The following is a 26,269-nucleotide window of genomic DNA, read 5'->3' as shown; positions in this document are numbered from 1 at the left end:
GACTCTCAAGTCCTTGTCATGTGACTCTTGGGGGGGGGGGTAGGGTAAGGAAGGGGGACAGCATCTATTCAACCTGATGGAAAAGGTAACAACAAGCCTAAGAAAGGATTCCATTCAAATCCAGATGATGAATCAGTGAGTTCATTGGGGTTACTTACAGGATGGCAAATGACTCAAGGCAGCTATACCACCAGGAAATCTGGACAACATGCAGGCAGTTATACCAGGAAGAGTCCCACCCATGGCATGGGCAGATCACAAACAACTACACCATTGAAGAGCTCTATAGGCAACTTAAGGGAGGCTACACGACCACAAAGTTCCCACACTCCAGTCAATTACGCACCTTTTATAGAACCTCAAGGCAGGGACTCTGGAGCCCCATAAGCCCCTCCTCCATCCATGAGGATTGTCACTCAGCCTGAGCTGTTCTCATTAAGACAATAGGAGCCCTTTCCAGCCTAGGGGAAACACACATGATCCTTTACTTTAAATTTTTCAGATCATTTGTTTAATTACTGCCTAATAAAAGTTCTTGAGGGGCTGGAGAGATGGCTCAGTGGTTAAGAGCACTGACTGCTTTCCCAGAGGACCCGGGTTCAATTCCTGGCACCCACATGACAGCTCACAACTGTCTGTAACTGTAATTCCAGGGGATCCGACACCCTCACATAGGCAAAATCACCAACACACATAAAAAAATAAATAAAAAAAAATTGAAAAAAAAAAAAAAGTTCTTGAGCTGGGGCCTCTGGAAAGATGGCTCAGTAGTTAAGAGCACTGGCTGCTCTTCCAGAGGACCCAGATTCAATTTCCCAGCACCCACATGTCAGCTTACAACTAACTACAGTTCCAGGGGATCTGACAAATTTAAAAAAAGAAAAAAAAAAAAGTTCTTGAGCTGGGGGTGTAGCCCAGGTAGAGAGCTTGCCTAGCATGTGCAAAGCCATGGGTTCAATCCCCGGCGCCCAAGAATGAACGAGTAAAAGACAGTATCTTCAGAGAGAGCTAAGTGAACACAATCTGGAAGTAGTTCTAACACTGACGGGAAAACGTGTACCAGGGAAGAGGGAGACTGCCTGTTCTAGTCAGGCAGACCGGGTGTGTAGGGCACCAAGGTGGCCACAGAGTCAGAGACAAGTCATGTGCAAGGACTGCGCCCCCAGACCGAGGGCTCACTGGGCAGCAGAGCAGCACTGACCTGAGACCAACTGGGCACTCGGTAGCAAGGTGACTCCAGGAGATGTCTTCCATCGCAGTGAAGCCAGGACTTTATTCAACAGGCTGTCCTGTCTGTGAGAAAGAGAAACAGTGAAAACAGTCTGTAAAGACATGAGATGTTGAATCATTCATTTACAGTTACGTAATATGTGAACTATTGCTATACGTAAAGTATGGTAGTTCAAATTAAAAAACTGGGCCGGAGAGATGGCTCTGTGGTTAGGAGCACTGGCTACTCTTCCAGAGGACCCAGGTTCAATTCCCAGTACCCACATGGCAGCTTACAACTGTTTATAACTCCAGTTCCAGAGGCTCCAACGCCCTCACAGATAAATGTGCACATAAAATGAAGTATATTTAAAAAATAATAAAATTTAAAAACTGAGTTGTTACTAAAGTAGAACCCAGAGGAAAGAAAATCCGTAGTTTTTACATTCAATTTTTATGCCAGTACCAAGCTGTTTTTATTACTATAGTTCTATAGTAGAGCTTGAGGTCAGGGATAGTGATGCCTCCAGAGGTTGCTTTATTTTACAGGATTCTTTTAGCTATCCTGGGTTTTTTGTTTTTCTATATGAAGTTGAGTATTGTTTTTTCCAAGTCTGTGAAGAATTGTGTTGGGATTTTGATGGGGATTGCATTGAATCTATAGATTGCTTTTGGTAAGATTGCCATTTTTACTATGTTAATCCTATCCATGAGCATGGGAGATCCTTCCATTTTCTGATATCTTCTTCAATTTCTTTCTTCAGAGACTTAAAGTTCTTGTCATACAGATCCTTTACTTGTTTGGTTAGAGTTACCCCAAGATATTTTATATTATTTGTGGCTATTGTAAAGGATGATGTTTCTCTGATTTCCTTCTCAGCCCTTTTATCATTTGTATATAGGAGGGCTACTGATTTTATTGAGTTGATCTTGTATCCTGCCACATTACTGAAGGAGTTTATCAGCCGTAGAGTTCCCTGGTAGGATTTTTGGGGCCACTTATGTATGCTATCATATCATCTGGAAGTAGTGAAAGTTTGACTTCTTCCTTTCCAATTTGTATCCCCTTGATCTCCTTATGTTGTCTTATTGCTCTAGCTAGAACTTCGAGTACTATATTGAATAGATATGGGGAAAGTGGACAGCCTTGTCTTGTTCCTAATTTTAGTGGAATTGCTTTGAGTTTCTCTTCATTTAATTTGATGTTGGCTATTCGCTTGCTGTAAATTGCTTTTATTATGTTTAGGTATGTTCCTCATATTCCTGATCTCTCCAAGACCTTGATCATGAAGGGGTGTTGGATTTTGTCAGAGGCTTTTTCAGCATCTAATGAGATGATCATGTGTTTTTTTTTTCTTTCAGTTTGTTTATATGGTGTATTACATTGACAGATTTTCATATGTTGAATCACCCTTGCATCCCTGGGATGAAGCCTACTTGTTCATGGTGGATAATTTTTTTGATGTGTTCCTGGATTCGGTTTGCCAGTATTTTATTGAGTATTTTTGCATCAATGTTCATGAGGGAGATTGGTCTGTAATTCTCATTCTTTGTTGCATCTTTGTGTGGTTTGGGTATCAGGGTAACTGTAGCCTCATAAAAAGAGTTTGGCAATGTTCCTTCTGTTTCTACTGTGTGGAACAATTTGAAGAGTATTGGTATTAGCTCTTCTTTGAAAATCTGGTAGAATTCTGTGCTGAAACCATCTGGTCCTTTTTTTTTTTTTTTTTTTTTTTTTTTTTTTTTTTGGTCTGGGAGACTTAATGATTGTTTCTATTTCCTTAAGGGTTATTGGTCTATTTAAATAGTTTATCTGGTCTTGATTTAACTTTGGTATGGGGTACCTATCCAGAAAATCATCCATTTCTTTCAGATTAATCTGTGAGTTTCTAATCAGTAGAAAACTTGTCTCAGAAAATAAGGTGGGGAGAGAGAAAGGAAGACACCTACAGTGGACCTCTGGCTTCTACGTGCACGCACACACACATGCATGCACACAAATAAAAAAATGCAAACTGAACAGTGTGCTATCAGAGGGATGGATCAATGGGAAAACTAGTCCTTTTTCAGCTTTCAACATCACAAATAGAAAAGTGTCTTCTCTCCAGAAATCAGGTGGTAAATTCGTTACAGGCCCTGAACTCATACTTATCCTGCCTCAGCCTCCAGACTGCTGGATGTCAGGCATATAGTAGCAGACCTGGTTCATTCAGCACCTTTGAAGTAAATATATACTGTGCTTTGAATGTGAAATGTCCCTTACAGGTTCATGCCTGGGCCCTAGCTGGTGGCAGTTTTGGGAGGTGGTAGAAGCTTTAGGTGAGGAAGGTAGCTGGAGGAAGTAGGTCACTAGGGTGGGAGTGGGCAGGTGGGCTATACCTAGTGCCCTCCTTCTGCTTCCTGGCCATCATGAGGTGAGTTACCTTCTGCCATTTGGTGTTCTGGCCAAAGTTCAAGCTTGGAAGACTGGAAAAGAATTCCAGATCTGCTCTCCCCAACACCTCCATTCTTCCCATCGTGGAAGAGATGTGGAGAAGTACAGCACTTAGGCTCTTGAATGTTCCCTTTTCAGGAGAGAAGGGAAAGATGTTGAATTGCTAGGCCTGAGGTGACTGTAGAGGAGGGGAAGTGGCTAATTAGCCTTGGCCTCCCCAATGACACAAGGATGGAAGGTGGTGAGTGAGGTGTAGATAAAACAAGTCCAGGTGCTCTCACCCTGCAGGGGATTGGAAGGTGAGCCACAGGCTGAAAGCTACAGATGGCATAGCCATAGGAAAATTTCTATCCAGGCCTGGAGAGATGGCTCAGCAGTTAAGAACACTGACTGCTCTTCCAGAGGTCCTGAGTTCAATTCCCTGCAACCACATGGTGGCACAGAACCATCTATAGTGGGATCTGATACCTTCTTCTGGAATAAAGGTGTACATGCAGATTGAGCGCACACATATAAAATACTTTTAAAAAATTTCTATCTCATGACAAAGAAAAGGAACTGGGGGCTAGGGATGTACCTCAGTTGGTAGAGGACTTGCCTAGCAGGCTTGAAACCCCATAAACTGGGTATGGTGTCTTGAGTGAGAATCCCTCCCCACCTCGCAAGCTCATATATTTGAATGCTTAGTCGTCCCCCCCCCCCCCTTGGTGAAACTGTTTGGAAAGGATTAGGAGAAGTGTTACTGAACATGAGCTTTGAGATTTCAAAAGCCCACATGATTCCCAGTTGTGTCTCAAGATGTGAGCTCTCTCTGGGCTGGAGAGATGGCTCAGAGGTTAAGAGCACTGGCTGCTCTTCCAGAGGTCCTGAGTTCAATTCCCAGCGACCACATGGTGGCTCACAGCCACCTGTAATGAGATCTGGTGCCCTCTGGCCTGCAGGCATACTATATACATAATAAATTAAAAAAAAAAAATGTGAGCTCTCAGCTACTGCTCCGGTGCCGTTCCTGCCTGCCTGCTGCCATGCTCCCTTTCATGATAGCCATGGAACTCACCATCTGAAACTTGAATCCCCAAATTAAACATTTTCTCCTATCAATTGCATTGTCCACAATGCCTTGTCACAGTAATAGAAAGATAACTAAGCTATTGGTTATAACCCACCTGAAATCTCAGCACGGGGTATGAATTCAACCACATGCTGGGCGATGTGGTGAATTTGAGGTGAGCCTGGAATAAACAAGACTGCCTCAAGGAGGACAGAAAGGGGGAGAGGGAGGAACTGGGGGGCGTCAATAAAGTAAAGAGAAAGAAAATGAAGAGTCAGGGGACTCCAATTCTATGGAAGAGTCACTGAGAATTAAGAAGACATCTAATGAACAATAAAGCATTGAAGCCAAGCCCATCTGTAGTCCAAACCTGGGAAGCACAAGATGTCGTGAGCTTATTGTGAGCTTAAATTCAGGGGCTTTCTTATTCTAGGGAACAAGAGCAACACAGTAACACTTCACGTCAAAAAAATTAAATAAATGTGTCGTAGTGTTGTGGAATATTTTAACTGTGTAAAAGTGTGTTACATTTTTTCTGCTGCTTCTGTTAACAATGCAAAGGCGTACATTTGTTGGATTAAATAAAATTAACCTGGGGTCAGGAGGCTGAATCAGCCACTAGCTGACAGGAAGTGGTAGGGAGGAACCAAGTGTAAGCCGGGGTTCTTAAGTGGGGGCTGAGCAGAAGGACGCCTTTTTTTCCCCTGGAAGACATGAGCGAGGAAAAAAGGTTAGCTACTTGCTATTCAGTCTTTCTGGGAGAGCAGAATTTCACCTCAGCCTTTGAATCCTGAGTTTTACTGAAGGACAGAGATCTAGATAAAGTTCCTCTAGGGGCTGTAAGAGAGCCGGTGCCTGAGGGAAGAGAATCCCCGCCTGACTGGGGCCAGGGCAGCTGCTGGTAGCTGAGGAGCTGCAACTGCTGATTAGGACAGCGGTTGCCTAAGGGGGCAGCCACTGTATTTAATGAAAAACAACAGGGCGGTGGTGGCGCATGCCTTCAACCCCAGCACTCAGGGGTCAGAGGCAAGGAAAATCTCTGTGAGTTCAAGGCCAGCCTGGCCTGCAGAGTGAGTTCCAGGATAGCCAGGGCTACACAGTGAAACCCTGTCTCAAACAAACAAACGATGGACGGATGGATGGATACTCACCTGTAACTCCAGCTCCAGAAGATCCGATCTCCCTTCTGGCCTCTATGGACACCCGTATGCATGTATGCATACACACACAGACTGGGACACACACACACACAAATAAAAATTAACTAAACATAAATAAACTTCAGTAGCCATAGGAAAGACCATATACCAAACCATGCCTGTCACTGAACTTGTGAATAACCGATGGAGGGATATTTCAATCAGATCAAGTGAAGAGGACCTTATCATAAGGTTTGCTGTGGGTTGACCCACTAAGGAATTACCAGCCTTTTTTTTTTTTTTTTTACAAATGCAGTACAGTGTTTATTATGTTTGGTTAGAATCATGTTTCCATGTCCAGAGGAAAACATCATTTATCTCCGTTATCAAAGTCTCCCCAGTCCTGATTAGAGTACAGGGTGCTGGTAGGAGAAGTGATTTTGCTGGCTAAAGAGCTACCAAAAAGCCTAGCAGGGATGGAGCTCCAAGAGGGGCACTCCGTGAAAAACACATGTAGGACAGAGGAAAACGGGAGCTCTGATCTGGGCAGAGCCTGAAGATGCTCAGGAGCTATTAAATATCTGGGGTCATTTTCCCCTCCCATCCCAACTGGCTGTTTCCCATACATCACAGTTCTCCTCTGGGAGAGAGTTTAGAGGCTTGGGAGACAAAGAGGAGAGAACACAATTACACCGTTAAATGCCCTCTACTGGGCTGGAGAGACCGCTCAGAGGTTAGGAGTACTGCCTGTTCTTCCAGAGGTCCTGAGTTCAATTCCCAGCAATCACATGGTGGCTCACAACCATCTATAATGAGATCTGGTCCCTTCTTCTGGCCTGCAGGCATGCATGCAGAAAGAATACTGTACACATAACAAATAAATATTTAAAAGTGCCCTCTATTGTCTCTTCCTTGTGGTTTTGAAGAGTGAATCTTAAGGAATGTGGCTTTGAGTCGGAAGTAGTATTTAGGTTTTAAACATACAAAGCTGAAACAATATACTAATTAGTGTCAACTTTTTTTTTTTGTTCTGAAAAAGCAACATGGTTGGGAAGATTTAGTTCTGCAGGAAGGCAAAAGCGTTCTCCAAAATGGAAAGGGCTGAGACCCTATGGATCTAAGATGGGACCCTGTAAATAAACAGTGGGTGTGTGAAATGTGTGAACTTATAACTTGACTTTAACTTCTTTATTCTTTTTCGAGATTCCTTTTTTTAGGTTTAGATCACAGGAACAGGAGGAGGGACACACCCAGCAGCTGTAGAAGCAGGAAACAGCTATTCTAAAACCAAGAAGAAAACACACACATACACACACACACACACACAGAGCCCACTTTGAAAAGGCAAGCTACTCAGGACAAAACAGCAGAGATACGCTGAGTTTTCGTGTGTGTGTGTGTGTGTGTGTGTGTGTGTGTGTGTGTGTGTGTGTGTGTGTGAGAGAGAGAGAGAGAGAGAGAGAGAGAGAGAGAGAGAGAGAGAGAGAGAGAGAGAGAGAGAGACTAAGGATGGAGATGTTTGGCTCTCTGTGTGTACCGCGCATCCAGGGTGATTTGTGTAACTCTATCCTTGCAAATCTACTGTTTCTTCTAGAAAAGCATTTCTAACCCAGATCAACTTTCAGGAGTGCTTGAAAGCTAAGTCCCCAGGGACAACCGAGTGGCGGTTAGAAGAGCTGCAGTCACTTCAAGCCAGAAGATGGCTGAGAGGAGGAATGAGCCTGGGCTTGGCAAATTTTACTTGGTGGGGCATTTAACTCAAAGTTACAGGCTTTGAGGAAGACAGGAAAGAAAACTGTGTTCACCTCTCGTGTTTCCCATGGCCGCACAGAACTAAATGATGTCCATTTGTGTTGTTGGCTTGGCTTCCGGGGATGCTGAATGCAATCAGTAAGTAACGAGTTAATGGTCCTGCAAGAGGAGTGTGAGAAACAGCCAGTTTTCGCTGAACAGAAGAGAGCTCTCTTTTAGGAAACCGAAACCTAGATGAGAAACAGAACTCGGTCTGCAGCAGAACTCGGTCTGCAGAGGGATACAGCTTCCTTTCTGCTGTCTTGAGGCAGTGTCTGAAACAATGTGTGTGTGAGTTTACTCCTGTCAGATAATGAATATAAGCTACAAATCAGACGTATTTTGTAACAGACACTTTCAGTCATGTCAAATGTTCTTTGAAAGGGGTTTAAATCCGGCTACATACCTTTCCTCACTCTCAACAGCTCTCATACATTGTCAGACTGGCTTCTGCCAGCAACATTTATTAAACCCCAAAGTAAAGCTGTTAGAACTAAAAAGAAATCCAGTTCTGAAGTTGGAAAATCAACTTCAGTCTAATTTAAAACAAAATGAGAGCTGTTCCATGTTACTTTATCCGCTCTCTCATCACACAGAACCTAGGCAATTCTAACTCAGGCCAGCATTAATGCTGATGGAGACTGTACATGAGCATTCCCTCGTACCTGAATACTCACCCATGTGTACTTTTACAAAGAAAAATGGGCATGATGGCTCACACCTGTAATACACATCTTCATCTACATATTGAATTGAATCCGGTTTGGGCTACAGGAAAATCTATTTCAATCAATCAAACAATATTTCATTTTTCTAAAGAAGTTTCTGGTTTACAGCAAAATTGAAAGGGACTTAGACACTTCTTCCATTCTCACAGACTCTGCCTCCACCTGTGTACGGCCTCCTCATAGCTGATATCCTCCACCAGAACGGTACGTTTGTTACAACTGAGGAACCATCACCTGCATATCATTATCTCCAAAGCATAACATGTTAGTGTCCTACTCTCACTCTTCCGGGTTTAATGTCTTACATCATCAGCGGGCGACTACGTACCAGCCTTAAAAAGCTGGACTCGGACCACCACCCTCTCTTTCTGTTTTCTCTCTGCTGTCTGCTCTGCCCCACTTCCCTCCCCCACCAGGCCTGGCTTCTCCCCCACCCCCGCCCCCTTTCCCTCCATTAAAGCTCTAAAAACTAATAGTGGGTTCTGCCATGGCCGTGACTCTTCCGCCGACCCACCAGCGCCGTTCATCCTTTCATAATTTCCACTAGCCTTTACACTGTGTGCAGATGGTTTGCGTGTATGTGCATTCATCTATGTGAAGGCAGCTGTGTGTCCCAGAGCGCATGCGGAGGCCAGAGGACAACCTCAAATGCTGTCCTTACTTTCCATCTTTGCTGTTTTTCTGCTGAGTGCATCAAACCAGCTGACCCCATGCTCCCCCCAGGAGCACTGGGATTACAGGGGCTCTTGGTCCAGGTTTATGTGGGTTCTGGAGATTCAGACTCAGGTTCTCAGACTTGTGTAGTCAGTGCTTTTACCCACTGAGCCATTCTGTCCTTTGTGTTTTTTATTTATAGGTTTGGACCAATGTATAATGACGTGTACCCACCACTACAGTATCCTGAGTATTCTCATTTCCTCCAGCTTCATTCTCTTCAACTACTGCATCGAAAGAACAGGGATTTTTTTTTTTAAATTAGGAATACCTTTTTTTCTTTGACAATTTCATATATGTAAATAACATATGGTCATACCTACCTCAAACATCCCCTTCCAACCTCATGTCCTTCTTATATTCTTTCTTTCTTCCTTTCTTTCTTTCTTTCTTTCTTTCTTTCTTTCTTTCTTTCTTTCTTTCTTTCTTTCTTTCTTTCTTTCTTTCTGTGTGTGTGTGTGTGTGTGTGTGTGTGTGTGTGTGTGTGTGTGTATAACTCACCCAGTCAAATTAGTGCTGCCTGTGGGAATATTGACTTGACCTTGTGTCTTGTGCAGGTAACACAAGACTGAAGTAAGTTCATGAATTCAATGGCCACCTCATGTCCGGACACAGAAAAGGACAAAGGGATGATGAAAGTCATCTTACCAAGTTTAAAGGAGTCATTGAGAATTCCTCTTGTAGGATCTACATGCTTGACTGGGGAAGGGATGGAGTTCGAGCCTTTCTTCTTCCCATCCAATCTATTTCCACAGGCAGAGGAGGCAAGGAAGCCCAGCTTTTCAGCAATGAGGGAGCTGAGTTCTCTATCAGAAAGTGGGCAGCTAAAGCCGGGTGGTGGTGGCGGCAGCACATGCCTTTAATCCCAGCCAACCAAACAAACAATAGATTAGTTTCCAGGCATTAAAAGCCATTTAATAATCTAGTTGGGCCAGGAGGTGGTGGTGCATGCCTTTAAAGAAAGTGGTCAGCTTTGCCCTCTGTTGACTCTTCATACTCTACTTGTCTTCAAGTTTTTATTTGTTTTTTATAGCCCCGGGGAGTGTCAAGTCCATGTTCAAATTATACTCCATAGTGGACACAGACTTAATAGGTTTGGTCTCCATCACCCACAGCTCATAACTCTTACTGCAGCTGATGGCAATCATATCCCAGATTGTCACAGAGGCAAAGTTTCTCTCACCATATTTTCTAATACTGCTTTGGGTTTGATGAAATCCAGGAAGGCTGGGCCCTAAGGGTGGAATTTGGAGTGTAAGGCCAGCTGTAAGTTGATATTCTCCACCTAACCACAACAGCACATTCGGCACCATCCAGTTGGGGTAAGTAGTAAATGTCTTCAACAGCAAGGAACCTTCGCACATCATAGGTGTGTCATGGGGTCCAGATCCTCCGTCAGCTGAACTGAACAAGGGCTGACCTGTCACCAGGCCCTGCTCTCGAGGACAGAGAGAAAAGGGGTGGTGCTGTGTGGCATGTGGAAGACTGTGAGGACTGAGTGACTGAGTATGTTGAAAGAACATGATGGACACTGCTTTGCAGACACCATTTCTGTCAACCTTAGAATAGAAACCCTATAAAAATTCTCTTCATAGCTGCCACTGCCCTCAGCCTTGATTTTTGAGACAGGGTCTTTCTGTAGCTCAGGTGGCCTGGAACTCACAATGTATTACAGTCTGTGTAGGGAAATGGGGCTGGCTAAAGGAACCCACCCTGAACCTGGAGCCCAGAACTAGGGAAAGATGACTCAGATAAGGCCAGTGAAAGAAACACAGTTTGGCTCAAATCAGAGCCATCTCAGCCCGGGGCCAAGTGACTTGTGAAACCAACCAATCACAGAGCAGGGCAGTAGAATCCTGGCCCTGGGGCCCAGGACCAGGGAAAGAAACACAGCCTGGGTTTAGGACCTGAATCAGAGAAATGAACCAAGGAAACATGCCCTGACTCTGAAACTAGTACCAAAGAAACACTCTTGGTCCCTAGAATCAGAGTCAGTGAAAGAAATGTGCCCTGGCCTTAGAGTTAGTGTTAAAAAGCTAAGAAAGGTCAGTGAAAGAAACACAGTTTGGTTCAAATCAGAGCCATCTCTGCCCCTGGCCAACTGACTTGTGAAACCAACCAATCACAGAGCAGGACGGTAGAACCCTGGACCCCAAGTCAACCCCTGGTTGACTCCACCCCCAAGACATCATATGTAAACCACCCTGCCTGTCAGTTAAGAAAAAGGAGCTGTTCTCTCCACCCTGTAGAGGCGGCTACTCTCCTGGACTCCTCCTTCCCAAATAAATCTCTTTCTCAAAAGAGTTTTGGGTGTGAAGATCTTCATTCACTGGCGTAGAGAAGATCCTTGCTGAGACATCCCTCAGTGGGTAGAGCAAGTCGGGGATACCTCGCCCTCCAGGACTGAAACTGTCTTTTCGCAGCTCCAGCCTTCAGAGCTGTGCTAAACCGCTTGAGGTGTGTCTGAGATACCTCACCCTCCAGGGTTGGGCTGCCTCTTTACAACTCCGGCCACCAGAGCTGTCCTAAGCAGCACAAGGTGTTGCCCGACTCTCAGGTAGTCAGGACACCTCTCCCCAGAATTGCAAAACTCACGTTTTGGTGCCCAAACCGGGGACCAAACCCACAGAGTTGCAACAAATTTACTCAGTCTGGCCTTGAATTCTCAATTCTCCTGCGCACCACCACCCTTAGCTAATTGGATATGGCTTTCCTTATTATATAGTTGTGTGTTGGTTGCATTTTTTTTTTATTTGTCAAGCAAAAAGGGACAACCGTCTTTTAGGGGGGAGGGGGAGATTTCTAAATCTAATTGCATCCCCAAGGGCGGGATTGAAATGGAATAGGAAGAGGCAGCAGCACAGAACCTTCTTATTTGTGGGGAGAATCTCTAAATTGAGCTGATTGGCTAAACAAAGGATGTGGGCAGGCAGTTGGTAAAGGAGAGAAAGAGCTGGGGAATGGCCAAGGAAAAGAAAGTGAAGTCTAGAAACAGTCTTCCTATGCCACTGCTCTTGGGTAGGACTTTATCTTTAAAGTCCCAGTGCCCAGCCCATTATATATTTATGTTTGGGAACAAGTGCTTAATGGATTTAATGAATAAATTAATACTTCTTCTTCCCCCCCCCCCCCCCCCCCCGAGACAGGGTTTCTCTGTGTAGCTTTGCGCCTTTCCTGGAACTCAATTGGTAGCCCAGGCTGGCCTCAAACTCACAGAGATCTGCCTGGCTCTGCCTCCCAAGTGCTGGGATTAAGCCACCACCGCCCAGCTAAATTAATAGTTCTAAGGCATCACTATAATTTTTTGTTTCTATGCTAGTTTTACCTTCTTTCATCTTGGGTTTGCACAGCTAAGCTGGGGTTGGGTCTAGCCCCTGGGAGCATAAATCTTTACTCCAAGCTCAGTTTTCTTGTCTCTGGCACCACACCGGCTCTTTAATATAGTGCAAATAAAATACTTGGAACTCTTGGAACTCCTCCCATCTCCAGAATTCTTTCTCATTTTTCCTTAATAAATCTATGTTCTCTCTGCTCAAAAACAAAAGATCACACTGTAGCATGCTCCTCCCCCATGTACTTCTCTAGGCTCACAAACCACAGCTTTTTTTTTTTTTTTTCCTGATAATCAGTTTCATTTCTCTTAGCCACATCTCTTTTCTTGAGACAGCATCTCACTATGCAGCCCTGGGTCACCTAGAACTGCCCATGTAAACAAGGCTTAGGAGCAGTTCTTACAGGCAAGTTTCGATTATTGCAGGAAGTTTCAAGACTTTGTACCCACCCGGGATATACAGTCTTTGACCTTGTAATATGATGTTGTTGTCTCCGAATGTGTTGAGCAGCATTCATAAACATCCTGGATTATATGTGTGTGGCTCATGAGCTGCAGGATGGACACACCCCACCTGTTCCCTATCATTCTTGCTTTCACTAACTCTAGTTGCTTCATTTTAAATGGCATGAAAGGTGTCCAGTCCACCATGACACTTCATGGATTTTTTGTTTTGCTTTTTGTTTTTTGAGACAGGGTTTCTCTGCATGGTTTTGGTGCCTGTCCTGGATCTCGCTCTGTAGCCCAGGCTGGCCTGGAACTCACAGAGATCCGCCTGTCTCTGCCTCCTAAGTGCTAGGATTAAAGGTGTGTGCCAATACTGCCTGCCAAATAAGTCTAATAATTGTTAATATTATTTGAAATTTGGGCAAAATTACTTTGTTACTTTTTTTTCCTGAAAGCTTAAGCTTTTTTAAAAGTTACGTTTTATTTATTTTGAATGTAGGGAGTCATTGGGGAAAGGCATGCTAGTGCCATTTTGTATATGTGAAGGTCAGAGGGGCCCAGGTACCCAGAACTCAGGTCTCTGAGTTCAAGTCCAGCCTGGTCTACAGAACAAGTTCCAGGACAGCCAGGGCTATACAGAGAAACCCTGTCTCAGAAAAAAATTGTTCAAAGTAAGGTCATGCTATGCAGTCCAAGCTGCCTTTAAATTTGAGAGCCAACTACCTCAGCCTTGAGAGTGCTGAGATTGTAGGTGTGCACCACCATGCCCTGTCAGGGAAAAAATGTTATAAAATAATGCATGAGTTAAAGATTTGGTCCTCCTGTGTCATTAGGGAACCTGACTCACAGCCCCATGGTTGAATCAGAATGTACAGGCTACAGTATGGGAACACTATGAAAGTGTCAAGGGTTACGGGAAAAGGTCGTGAGCTTGAGGTGCAAATAGCAGCTTTTTGTTCACAGCTAAATGTTTCCAATACAAGTAGTGGCACAAGCCAGTTTTAAAAGCTTAGGATGTAGTCTTCCCCCACCTGGCTTGAGACAGCAACTAATAGCCCAGGCTGACCTCAAACTCACAGTCCTCTTGCCTCAGCTTTTTGAGTACTGGCATTATGGGCCTGAGCCACCAAACCTAGCAGGATTTCATTCTTTATTAAGCTATGGTTAGAACCACTGTGGAAACAAAGATGGCCACAATACCAAGTGAGAGGACATGAGAAACAAGAGAAGGAATCCCAGAGTGGTGACATACGCCGGTAATGTGGATCAGCACAGGGATGGGCCAGATAGGAGGATGACAACGGAGTCACAAACTGAGACCCTGTCTCCAACAAAACAAAACAAGTCAAAACCAAAAGGAGGGGTGTAAAACGCCCCTTAGTGTTGGCAGAGTCACAGAGCAGCAATGCCTGTGACTCCAGTACTGGGGAGTATGTAATTGGCATTATTTGGTAAATTTGGAAATGGGCATACTCTATAACACTTGATGCCGTATGCAATATATCCTTGGTATAAAAGCACCAGGACACAACACATAAGTATCATAGAAGTCTTACTTATTTATTCATTTGCTAATTAACTTACTTGTTTTGAAATAGAATCCCATATGTATCAGGCTGGCCTTGCGCTCCCCTATGTAGGTTGATCTTGAGTTTTTAATCCTTCGGCCTCTACTTCCCCAGTTCTGGGGTTAAAGGCATGTACCCCCACCCCTACAATATTAACAAATCTTGTTTCCCCCTCCTTTCTTGTTCTCTTCACTGTCACCAGCTCCTCATTACCAGTTAGGAAAGTAGTAGTAGGGCCTTCCCCCGAACCACACCCCCCCCCCCACGCCTTCTAGCCAGTTGGCTGCATCAAAATGAAGTTGAATATCTCCTTCCCAGCTTCTAGCTGTTAGAAATTCATTCAAGTGGACGATGGACACAAGCTTTGTACTTGCTTTTTTTTTTTTTATTTATTATGCACACAGAAGAGGGCGCCACATCTGTAGCATGAATCTTAAAGGTTCTTATTAATAAAATCAAACCCGAGGCCAGTTATTGGGGTGAATACTGGAAGGTCAGAGAGACAGAACAAGCCACAGCTATCTCACCTCGCCGGATCCTCAGCTGGTCTTGTCTCCTCAGACTGGAGGCCTCTGAGTCCTCATCCGGAATGGGTCTCAGCTGAACTGCTCTGCTCGAAAGCCTGAAGCTTAACCAGCCAAATGCTGCTAGTTTCTGGTCCTCACGCCTTATATATCTTTCTGCTTTCTACCACCACTCTCTAGGATTAAAGGCTGGCTTTTTGGGATTAAAGGCGTGTGTCACCATGCTTGGCTTTTTCCAATGTGGCCTTGAACTCACAGAGATCCAGAGGGATTTCTATCTCTGGAATGCTAGGATTAAAGGTGTGTGCTATCACTGCCTAACTAGTGGCTTTTCTGTTCTCTGACCCCAGATAAGTTTATTAAGGTACACGATATTTTGGGGAACACAATACCACCACATTTCCTCTCTTTTTGTCTAAAATTAAAGAAAGCTTATAACTAATACAAGAAAAACTATCCAATAAGTATATACAATATATACAGCCAAAAATTACATTAATGATATCTAGTCCATTAACATTTGACAGATTCAGATAAAAACTCCATTATATATATTAACAATGTCCAGTCCAGTAACATCTGAAAAACTCAGACCAAAAAATTTTCATTACTTATCTTATTTAAAACAAGTAGTTCCTTTTTAAAAGTAGATTCCATAATCTCCCTTTTTATCTTATATCCATATTCTCTTTTTTCTTTTCATAATACATTCAGTAGTCTACCTTTTGTCATTTTTATATCTTCCCCTTTTTCTTCAGTGTAGATTCAATGATCTACCTATTTATCCTATTATTTCTTTATCTTTTTTCTCAGAGTAGATTCAATGATCTATCTCATATCTTATTCTCTTTTTCTTTTTGCTTTCTAGGGGTGAAGATATCTTTAGGGAATCTTGAAAAGAAAATTTTTGGATTAATTGTCAAGTCCTGTATCATTTGTCCAGTCTCTGCATAAAAGGAAAGTCCAGGGCTTGTTTCAAGTCCTTGTTCAAGTAGTCTATCAGGCTGGATCATCTCAGCTAGTCATCTCAAAATTGTCCTGACCAGTTTGCAGTCCAAAGCAGATCTTTCAGCTTAATGGCTTTACCATAGTCCTTTTGAAGATTTCAAAGGTGCTGTTAGGTGTGGTCATGGTTCCATGCAGACACAGTCTGATAAATGTCTGTCTCTCGGAACCATGAACATTCTTCCCTAGAACAGAAAATCTTCACAACAATTTCTCCCCACCAAAATTTGTCTTGCCAAAATTTTCCAAACTGACCTTTGCCGATGCTTTCTTGTAACACGATGGTCCTGGCAATTCTTCTCTGAACCAGCAGCAGTAAACCCTTTGTCCCAGATAGCAGCATCACCACAGTCACCAACACGATGAGAAGGAGCTGGCAACGTGGAGCAGTAGCCACTGCTTCCATGGTCCCACCACTGTTTGTGGTTCATTCCGGGCCAAAGCTTCTCCCAAGCCTCCTAGGCTGGCTCAAACTCGGGATCCTCCTGCCTCTGTCTCCTTCAGCAAATCCTACCGGCGTGCGGCGCCGCCGCCACCGCCACCGCCACCGCCACCACCACCACCACCACCACCACCACCGGCTGAGTGGAACGTGGGCCTGAACTGGGGCTCACAAGGCCACAGGCAAACAGCTTTTTCATGAATTCGTAACACGAACGTTGGGCGCCAGATGTAGATGTAACCAACAGTCTTATTAAATAAGAAACATAGAACCAATGTAAAAGAGAAAGCCGAGAGGTCAGAGCTCAGAGCTAAAATCTCACCCTTCCTCCTGCCGTGTCCCAGCTTCCCGAAAGAGAGCGTCTTTTTATAGTATTTTGTTCTGCCTTCTCATTGGTTGTAAACCCAAACACGTGACTGCCTCGTCACTGTCTGTATGTACAGCCCCCCAGGTCTTAAAGGCATATGTCTCCAATGCTGGCTGTATCCCTGAACACAGAGATCTATGGGATTAAAGGCGTGTGCCACCACCGCCACACTCTTGCTATGGCTCTAATAGCTCTGACCCCCGGGCAACTTTATTTATTAACATACAATCAAAATCACATTTCAGTACAATTAGAATACCACCACATTTACAGATGGTTGTGAGCAACCATGTGGGTGCTGGGAATTGAACTCAGGACCTCTGGAAGAGCAGTCAGTGCTCTTAACCTCTGAGCCATCTCTCCAGCACCAGCTTTGTACTTTCTATGAGAAGAGCATGGCCACATAAGTATCTGCTGATGCTCTGGGTGAAGAGTGGGAGGGTTATGTGGCTGAAATCAGTGGTGGAACCACAAGCAAGGTTTTCCCATGAAACAAGTTTTGACCCCATAGCAGAGTGCACCCAATGCATAGTGGTCATTTTTGTTGTGGACCAAGAACCGGAGAAAGGAAGCACAGGATATTTGGGAATACATTGTAGATGCCAATTCAAGAGTTCTCATCTTTGTTATTGGAGGGGGGTGGTCCTGGACTGACAGATATATATATATATATGAATATATGAATGAATGAATATATATATATGAATTTATTGGAATGGCTTACAGGCTATAGTTCAACAATGGCTAGTTATGAATGGAAAGTCCAAGAATCTAGAAGCTGCTCAGTCCCACAAGGCTGGGCATCTCAGCTGGTCTGCTGGGATCCTGAAGAAGGAATGGATGTGCTGACGAGGAGAGGGCAAGCAGGCGAAGAACAAACCCTTCCTTCTTCCATTGTCCTTATATAGGCTTCTAACAGAAGGTGTGGTCCAGATTAAAGATGTGCCTTCCAGACTCAAGGTTTGGATTAAAGGCATGTGTCATCCTGTCTCTAGATCTTGGATCACAAATGCGCCTTCCATTTCTGGATTATACTTCACTCCAGTTATGGTCATGTTGACAACCAAGAATAGCCATCACATCTACCAATGTGCTGTCACAAAGTCTTTAAACAAAGAAGGTAAGAAGCCTAGGACCAAACCACTCAAGATTCAGTGCCCTGTTACTCCATATGTCCTGCAATACAAACGCTGATGTAAGGAACAACAAACTAAGAAAAATGAAGAGGCTGCAAAGTATGCTAAGCTTTTGGTCAGCAGAATGGAGCCAAAGAAAATACCAGGAACCTGGCCAGGCAGTGGTGGCACAGGCCTTTAATCCCAGCACTCGGGAGGCAGAGCCAGGCAGATCTCTGTGAGGCCAGCCTGGGCTACAGAGCGAGTTCCAGGAAAGGCACAAAGCTACACAGAGAAACCCTGTCTCAAAAAAAAAAAAAAAAAGAAAAAAGAAAAAAGAAAAGAAAAAGAAAGAGAAGAAAACACCAGGAACTGATTGCTGAGAAACATAAGCTTGCCCTGGCTGAGAGCTTCTATTACTAAGTCTGAGTCCAGGCAATAATCAGAGTCTTTAAAAGCAGTAAATAATTGATCAGACCCAGAAGAAAAAAAGCACTGCTTCCGATATTGCTCAGTGGGTAAAAGCACTTGCCACCAAGCTTTGGCAGCTTGAATTTGATATTCCCACAAATTGTTCATTGACTTTTCACACACATGTGACATTTCAGTGAACATATAGGGAAGGGCACATGCTACTTCGGTGGTTCCCAAAGAACTATGGTATTTTTGCCCATAGGTAGACAGTCCTGAGATGGTCTCATGACACCCTCTACCTACTCCACTTTTAAGAAAAGAACTAGGTTCTCAGGCAGTTTGTCACTCAGCAATTGATAACTAGAACAGTGGAGAGTTGGAAAGATGCTTCTTGTTGAGGACGTATTTCCAAAAGCCTATGCCCGAGGGTTTTAGAGACAGAAAAAGAGCAAGGATTTCTGTGCAGTCATGGACTGAAAGGAGGAGCTGAGGGCGTTGCTCAATGATGGACCCTATACTTAGCATGTATGAAGCCTTGCATTTAATCCCAGGAGTGGGGGAGGGTAGAGTATATACAGATTTGAAATGATTCCCTGTGGGTTAAAAAAAAATGGTCCTCCAAACCTGGTATGTAATCATGTATAAGTGGATATTAGCTGTAAAGTAAAGGATAATCACGCCACAATCCACAGACTCAGAGAGTCTCAGTAACAAGGAGAGTTCAAGGAGAATGAATGTATTAGGGTGAGGTAGAAGCCTAGTGTCATGGAAACTCCCAGGAATTTACTAGGGTGACTCTAGCTAAGACTCCTAGGCATTGAACTGGCTATCTTCTGTAACAAGGCAAGACTTCCAGTGGAGGGATTGACTGGGGCAACAACCCAGCCACAAAACTTTTGACCTACAATTTGTCCTGCCTGCAAGATGTGCTGGGGTAAAGGTATCACAGAACCTGTGGGAGTGGCCAAGCAATGACTGGTCCAGCTTGAGACCCATGCCAAGGGAGGGAGCCCAGGCTTGATACTACCTAAGAGGCCAGGAACCAGAGGCCTAGGAGAGAACCAAACACAACTGGAAAAAAAAAAAAAAGAAAAGGCCAATGACATGTTTCCAAATGATACTCTGCTATACTCATAGACTGGGACCCAGCATAATTGTCATCAGAGAGGCTTCACCCAGCATCTGATGGGAGCAGACTCAGAGACCCACAGCCCAACGTGATGTGGAGATCAGGGAATCTTGCAAAAGAGGGGGAGGAAGGATTGTAGGAGCCAGAGGGAGGCAAGGACACCACAAGAAAATGGCCCATAGAATCAACTAACCAGGGTTCATAGGAGGCTCACAGAGACTAAATCGATAATCAGGGAGCCTGTGTGGGTCTGACCTCGGTCCTCTGCATATAACTATATATATAGTTGTGTAGCTTGGTGCTTTTGTGGGACTCCTAATAGAGGTATTAGGGGCTGTCTCTGTTGCCTGCCTTTGGGACCCTTCCCCCTACTGGGTTGTCTCATCCAGCCTTAGTATGAGGGAATGTGCCTAGTTGTATTGCAATTTGATGTATCATGTTTGATATCCCTTGGAGGCCTGCCCTTTTCTGCAGGGAAAGGGAGGAGGAGTGGACCTTGGGGAGATGGGAGGTGGGGAGGAGGCGCTGGGAGGAGAGGAAGGAGGGGAAACTGAAGTGGGGATATAATATATGAAATGTAATGTGTATATATAATGTAATATATATAAAGTAAAATATGATGAAAAAGAAATAATCCTCCTCTATCAAATAGTTATATAATTGTATAGGCAGGTGGGCTCAAAAGAAACTTAGTAAATTATTCTCCTGTCCCAAACAGTACAAAATCAACAGGCAACTCACATGTTCTAGAGATCATGTACTTGTCAATGACTCTCTACCTAGACATGCAACCTCTCCCCCCAAAACATGGCAATTGTTGAAATTGGAATGAGAAGGGGTCCTAAAATGTTCTTTACCAGGTTGGTAGGTGACTCTGGGGCTCAGAGTCACATAGCATTTTAACAGGCAAAGCCTGAACTTATGCCATTGAGATTGCTCTTTACTTTCCAAAACAAAATCAAAATAACGTTTGAGACAATAAGGACATTGAAGAGACATCCTTCTTGCCCTTTTCCAAAGCACTTTTTTTAATTTGGAGGATTCGCCGGCTATGTTTGAATGTGTTTGTCGTCTGGGAAATTCCCGCTGGAGTTTAATCACTATTTTGAGTTATTAAGAGGGTGGAAATTTAATCCAATTAAGGCATTTAGAGACTGGGCCACAGGGAGGTGATAAATTCATTAAGGTGGGGGGGGAGTGTGTGTGTAAGCAGGAGACAGATGCCCATTCCTAGGCCCTTACCACGTGATGCCCTGAACTGCCTAGGGACTCTGCCAGCAAGAAGACATCACCAGGTGTGGCCCCTTGGACTGCTAAACCAGCTACCCAAAAGAAACATCTTTGATTTAGGGACTCTGTGCTACTGTTTATTAACAAGAAACTGCAGACTTAAAGTGTTACTGTTACCAAGGAACTGCACTTTGTTTTCCTATTTTCCTACTCTAACATGATCTCTCCCTTCTTCTCTCTTTCTTTTATTCAGTAATGCTAGGGACTGAACCTGAGATTTCCACATCCGTATGTCATGTGAATTGTTACCACTGAATTATATACCACCGCTCAAACCCGACAGACAGAATCACTAGGGATTTTTTTTTTTTTTTTTTTTTTTTTTTTGATTTTTCGAGACAGGGTTTCTCTGTGTAGCTTTGCGCCTTTCCTGGAACTCACTTGGTAGCCCAGGCTAGCCTCGAACTCACAGAGATCTGCCTGCCTCTGCCTCCCGAGTGCTGGGATTAAAGGCGTGCGCCACCACCGCCCGGCTTCACTAGGGATTTTTGTAAACCTGTTTGTGCTGTGGGAGGGGATCACACGGGGTGGGGGTGGGGGATAGCTATGTGGCTATCTGTGGCTACTCCAACATCAGCAAACACGAGGCAGGCAGCACCTTGATGAACACTTACACATTGACGCTCTTGTTTTTGCAGCGTGTGATGATCCGGTGAGAAACTAGGCCATCCTGGTAGAGCTGTCTAATTAGAGGAGAACTAATGTAATTAAGCCAAGCCTCAGCTAACTGACTGCTAGCCGTGGAAGTGAGTCGTCATCATGTGCCACTCACCTTACTTAAGCCGCTGGTGACTATTCTAAGTAAGCAGTCTCACAGGGGGCCAGCGGAGCTGCACAGCCTGGCTCAGCACAGATGACAGAGTCATGAGCCTTAAGTGGTGTTGTATTTTAAAAACGGCGGGAAGGAGTCACACCATACAACAGGGCCCACGTAGGAGGTTTATTGAGGGGACGGGGAGAGAGAAGGGGCAAAGAAGGGGACAGGGACTGGTCCCTGGGGATGAGAGCAAAGGAAGAGAGAGAGAGAGACAGAGAGAGAGAGACAGAGAGAGAGAGAGAGACAGAGACAGAGACAGAGAGAGACAGAGAGACGGAAGGTGTACAAGGCCCACCTTTTATAAGGAAACATAGCAAATGTGCACAGAGGGTATGTTCTTAGTGGCTACAGCTGAGGTATATCCTGTCAGGACCCTAAGAGCAGCCTAAATGCTAATAAATGGTTCCTGTCTTAAGCCACTACATTATAGTTTTAGAAAAATTTAAAAATACAGCCAGGCATAGTGGCACCCACCTTTAATCCCAGCACTCTGGAGGCAGCGGAGTCAAGGTCAGGCTGGTCTACAGAGTAAGCTACAGGATGGTCAGGGCTGCATAGGGAAACCCTGCCTGAAAATAAAAACAACAAAAGAAAAATTGAAAACTAATTTAGTCTTGATCATTTTAAATGTTCACTTTTTTTCATACTCACCCTCACTGCCCTCTCTTACCCACTTCTCACTCCAGAACCTTCTTTCCAACACGTCCTCTCCTACTTTCATGGTTTTTCTTTCATAATCTACTGGGTGAGGGTTGTTTGCATGCACGTGCATGGGTGTGGTTTTATTTACCACATCACAGGCACTACATTTAAATGCATGCACACATGCAACCATGAACATCGGGTGTGGCGGTGCAAGTGTGAAAGTTCAGCTCTCAGGAAGTAGAATCTGAAGTCCTGAGAGAGAAAAGCCAGCTTGATTACATTAGCAAGAACCTGTCTCAAAGCAAACACCAGACACACAGACACACAACTCACATAATCGAGTATTTGTAACAATCAACACTCAGACTATGTTATTTTTTTTCTAGCTTCTTCTAAACCACTATATAAATACCAAAAATTAGGCAATGGATTGCGGTAAAGGAGAAAAAAAATGCAGGTCAATAGTACAGATAGTAACAGTCTTCTGTGTGCACCAGCAGCAGGTCTTAAAGAGCAGCACCTAGTTCATTTCATAAGCCAAGACATTCCATGAGTCATTAGCTTTCTCCGAGGAACCTTTGCCACTCTACTCTTGCCTCAGCTAATTTGTCAACTCTCCTCCTCTGAGTGCTGTTGCTGATAGTGATGCAACGTTTCCTATCAGGATTGCAAATAAACCGATGAGTTTATATGCCCACAGCTACTGCTGTGGACAAGAATTCTGTTTGTGGAACTGGAGAGATGGCTAAGAGCCATGGTTCCTCTTCTGGAGGACCCGAGCTTGATTCCCAGCATCCAAATGGCAGCTCACAACATCTGTCGCTCTAGTCCTAGGGCATCTGATGCCCTCTCTGGCCTCCACGGGCACTGCGTGCACATGGCACACATGTTCATACATGCCGAATGTATGAAACCTACATCCTCAAGTCCTCAAGTCTTTTTTTTTTTTTAATTTTTGAGGCAGGGTTCTCAATAAGTTGCCCAGGCAGTTCTTGAATTTTTTTTTCTTTCTTTTTTTTTTTTCCAGTTCTTGAATTTGAGATCCTCCTGTCCCAGTCTTCTGGGTAGTTTAGACTATAGGATTGAAACCAAGCCCAACTTATTGTGGTTAGGTAAACAAAACACAGTAGAGTATGTATGAACGGGTTCATGTATACAAAATAATCAAACAAACAAATGGCCAAAGACACTATGAGTTTTATTTTTAGCTTTCTTTTGAGAGAGTCTTTGTATGGACCCCTGGGTGGTCTGGAACTCAATATGTACACTAGGCTGGTCTTGTGGTGATCCTCCTTGCTTCAAGACTCCAGGTGATAAAATTACTGGCACGTACCACCAGGCCCCGCAAATAACATGTGTGTTGCTGGTCTTTCCCTTTAAAAACAATTTTACTTATTATGATTTCTAGGGGGATATGCCAGCATGCATGTGTGGAAGTCAGAACTTTTTGAAGTTGGTTCTCTCTTTCCCTCTTTGTGTGGGTTCCAAAGATGGAACCGGAGTTCCCAAGTTTGCCTGGCCAATTCTCTGGCTTTTCTTTTCCTTTTTGTGAAATATTTATTAGAAATCACTCAAATTTAATATTCCCCTAGTTTTTTGAGACAGGGTTTCTCTGTGTAACAGCCTCGGCTGTCCTGGAACTCACTCTGTAGACCAGGCTGGCCTCAAACTCACAGAAGTCTGCCTGCCTTCCAAGTGCTGGGATTAAAGGGGTGCACCACCATCGCCTGGCTAATTTAATTTAAATTTTTAGATAAGTCTCCTTTAGTTTGAACTCTTGGGCTCAAGCCACATTCCTATGTTAGGCACCCCAGCAGCCCAGTCAAATGGTAGGTACATCACTGAGCTCAACAGGCTTGAGGGAGGGTCTCACTTATCTAGCGTGGCTAGCCTAGAATTCACTTTGTAGATTTGGCTGCCTTTGAACTTAGAGACTTCTGCCTCCCAAGTTCTTCCTTTAGTTCTGGGACTAAAATGTTTATCACCACACCCACTTTTAACCAGGTTTTTTTTCCAAGACAAGGCTTCTCGGTGTAGCCCTGGCTGTCCTGTAACTTTATCTGTAGACGAGTCTGGCCTTGAACTCAGAGAACTACCTGCCTCGAGTTGATGGGTTTAAGGCATGTCAGCTGAGCCTGGGAAAGCTGTTGCTACTATTGATGCATAACACAATACTCCTGTTGTTGTTTTAATATAAGTATGGATACACATATGATTTGAATCTTTGGAAATATTAGCTATGCTGTCAACTTTGGGAAAAAGTATCCTAATTTACCATGTAATTGTGGCAGCACAATAATAGCCATATTGGTCTAGAAACATTAAGCTTCTTTCTTTTCTGTTAGAACAGGAATTACACACTGTGTTAAATATGTAGGGTCTTATTTATGAGGGCTTGATTACAGAAACTAATAAAGTATTCTCTAAATAATGAAAACAAACACACAAAAGATCCACTTCAGGACCTGATGTTGAGAGTTCAATTCTCTGCACCCATATCTGGTGATTTACAATCACCTACAACTCCAACTCCAGAGAATCCGAGTCCTCTGATCTTCAAGGGGCAGCTGCACTCAGTGTATACACACACACACACAGTGCTTCTATTTGTATTCATGAGATTTATAATTTGGTATTACAGAGAAACTGCCCTGTTGACCCTCTGGCTGTTAAGTCTCGATTTGCTGAACCACAAAGGTAATTCATCTTGCTCATTAAACAAAGATTTAGAGAAACTGTTTTTCTTTTCCTTCCTTCATTCTTTCATTCCTTCCTTTCTTGTTTTTTCTTTCTAAGACAGAGTTTCTCTGTGTAGCTCTGGCTGTCCTGGAATTCTCTCTGTAGACCAGGTTGGCCTCGAACTCAGAGAGCTGCCTGCCTCTGCCCCGGAGTGCTGGCCAGGAATATTGGTTTTCCTTGAGTCATTTAAGTCTAACACAGCACAGAAAGGGATAGAAGGAAATGGTTCTGTGAGATTTTAAGATAAAAATGTGAAATGTCAGCTAGGAGTAGTGACGCACGCCTTCCCAGCATTCCTGAGGTTAAGGCAGGAGGATCAAAGTTCGAGGTTAGCCTGTGCAGGAAGGGAAGGCTGACAAAAACCCAGATTACAGTGAGACTTGACAGAAATCCCTTGATGGCTGGGGGCTAATTTTGTGTCTCCAGGCTCCCCATGCTCCCATTCTGAGACATGCACGGCTTTTGGCCACAGTTTCATGTACGACCTACTGCCCCATTCTCTCTTCCCAGTCATACTATTTATGCTGCCCGACACACGCCTTCGCACTTCAGTTTCATGTTCTACCTGTAAAGTATGTCGAACCGACAATCCTTCAGTTCTGCCCTCGGTGCCAACAACCAGGTCTGTCCCTAAGGTGCACCGAGTTTGTGAAGCTGGCTTTATCATTCACCATAAAGGCTCCAGCAAACCTCGTAAAGCAGCACACTTAAATGTGACCCAACTTGTGGAAACCCTAAAAGGACTCCCTAAACCATGATTACCTTGGGTTTTCATTAATTTATCTGTTGCTCTCAAGTACAAAACACCCAGGTTTAAGAACCAGAGATGCAAGTCTGGTCCTCCGCAAAGGTTACTTTTGTTTAGTGCTCTCAGTAGAGTTACGAAGCGCATCCCGCAACATCGGTGCTGAAGTTTTCGTGGAGGGTGTCCCACACATTACGCACTTAGGAGACTCTAACTTAACCTCGGCGAGCGGGTTAGAGGTTATTCGGTCAACAGGCACCCATCCCGTTAAGAGTGGGACCCGCAGCCACGGAGGGAGGAGAGCCTCAGCGCCCAGCACACTCCCCGGGGGGGGGGGGGAGGGGGGGCGAGCCAGGCGGCCGCGGTGACGTCAGGGACGCGGTTCTTCCTCCAGGCCCAGCTTTGTCTCCTTGTCCCCCCACCCCAACTAGAACCCACCCACGACCGCGAGGGAAGCGCACGCGCCGGGCGAAGCGTCCTGGCCAGCGTGTCGGCCGCGTGGGGACGACCCGCGTGACCCCCACGCTTCCCGCCACCGCGTCCATCGCGCCCTGGAAGAGACCGCATGGCGAGCGAGCCGAGAAGGAAGAACCGGGACGCTCGAGCCTGAGCCAGCACAGACCCC

At 44.4% G+C, this 26,269-nt stretch overlaps 1 pseudogene; it reads right to left on the bottom strand.

Annotated features, from left to right (window-relative positions):
* Positions 1–9,571: 9,571 nt before the first annotated feature.
* Positions 9,572–22,287, bottom strand: LOC121822141 (ubiquitin recognition factor in ER-associated degradation protein 1-like; annotated as a pseudogene).
* Positions 22,288–26,269: the final 3,982 nt, after the last annotated feature.

This window comes from Peromyscus maniculatus, chromosome 13 (genome assembly GCF_049852395.1).
Source record: "Peromyscus maniculatus bairdii isolate BWxNUB_F1_BW_parent chromosome 13, HU_Pman_BW_mat_3.1, whole genome shotgun sequence".
NCBI classification, from domain to species: Eukaryota; Metazoa; Chordata; class Mammalia; order Rodentia; family Cricetidae; genus Peromyscus; species Peromyscus maniculatus.
Note: the sequence above shows the minus strand (reverse complement) of the source record. Positions and strands in the feature narration are given on the sequence as shown.